Below are 1320 nucleotides of genomic sequence, written 5' to 3' on the forward strand. Positions count from 1 at the left end.
CCAGTTTCACATCCCCCCTCCATCTCTGCCCCAGTTTCATGTCCCCCAATCATCTGCCACTAGTTTCATGCCCCTCCCCTTCATCTGCTCCCAGTTTCACGTCCCCACTCCATCTCTGCCCCAGTTTCATGTCCCCCAATCATCTGCCCCTAGTTTCATGCCCCTCCCCTTTATCTGCCCCCAGTTTCATGTCCCCACCTTGTCATGTTCCCCCTCAATGTTTAACATAAAAAACCACTGATACCTTTCCTCGATCCCTCACAGCTCTGTCTGCAGTCTCAGTCACGGAGTTGTAGGCGTGATGTGAGTGACGTCATCACATTGCGCCTACAGCTTCTGGGCCCGGGGCATAGCAGTGAAGCAGGAGCTGTATCTGCCAAAGCTCTTGCTTCACTCGTCAGTGTATCCTCTGGATGCAGACGAGTTGAAACCGGGACATACCTCCTGCCGACCGGGACTGCGGGACATGACCCTGAATCCAGGAATGTCCCGCAGAATCCGGGACGGTTGGGAGGCCTGCTGTCACTTCTGTTCCTTCTTTTAGCTACACCTCTGCTTCTTATCACATATCATTGGCGGGTTCGGAAGAAGCAGTCACACCTAGGCCCTACTACCTAAGGCAGCCTAAAGACATCGCTGTTCATTCTGCAGTTCTTTAAAAGAAATATGAAGTGGACAGACAAGCAGATACCTAAGAAACATTGCTGTCCACTGCAACCAATTCAACTAACAATAGGATTGCTACAGTACATCATGCCACAACATGTAGGATCCTTCACAACTCAGATATGTTCATGGCGTATTCACAGTGAATCTCAGGCCTGATATATCACATGGAGGTAGAGCGCCCACCGCTGGTAATAAAGCTTAGACTAACAGAACAACTTTAGGTCGATCAAAAGAAATTCCCAGCTCCCTGACATGACACTTTGGTCACGCTGCTCTCTGAGGGCGACATGACATGGCTTATGTGGAAGCCGCAGCATGGAAAAGTCATTATAGCTCCACATCAAACTCTTGTGGCTTTATTACACCAAAATACGATTAAAGGAGAAATGATTCAATAATATATTACATGATAGGATATCAGATCATTACTACAGTATATAAGTTATCTCCAGAGGAAGGAACAATATGAAGCTACCCTGCAATGGGGTAACTAAAGTCTTGTGGGCCTCGCTACAGATTTTGACCTTCCTCCTACAGCATATTCTGCAGCGGTATCCCAGAGAACACAACTATAGTGTCCACAACTGTGGTTATCAAGAATACGGCGAGCGAGCATGTAAAGAATGGCGCACTCTAGAAAACTGCTGATCT

The sequence above is a fragment of the Leptodactylus fuscus genome, chromosome 6 (assembly GCF_031893055.1).
Source record: "Leptodactylus fuscus isolate aLepFus1 chromosome 6, aLepFus1.hap2, whole genome shotgun sequence".
In the NCBI taxonomy this organism is placed as follows: Eukaryota; Metazoa; Chordata; class Amphibia; order Anura; family Leptodactylidae; genus Leptodactylus; species Leptodactylus fuscus.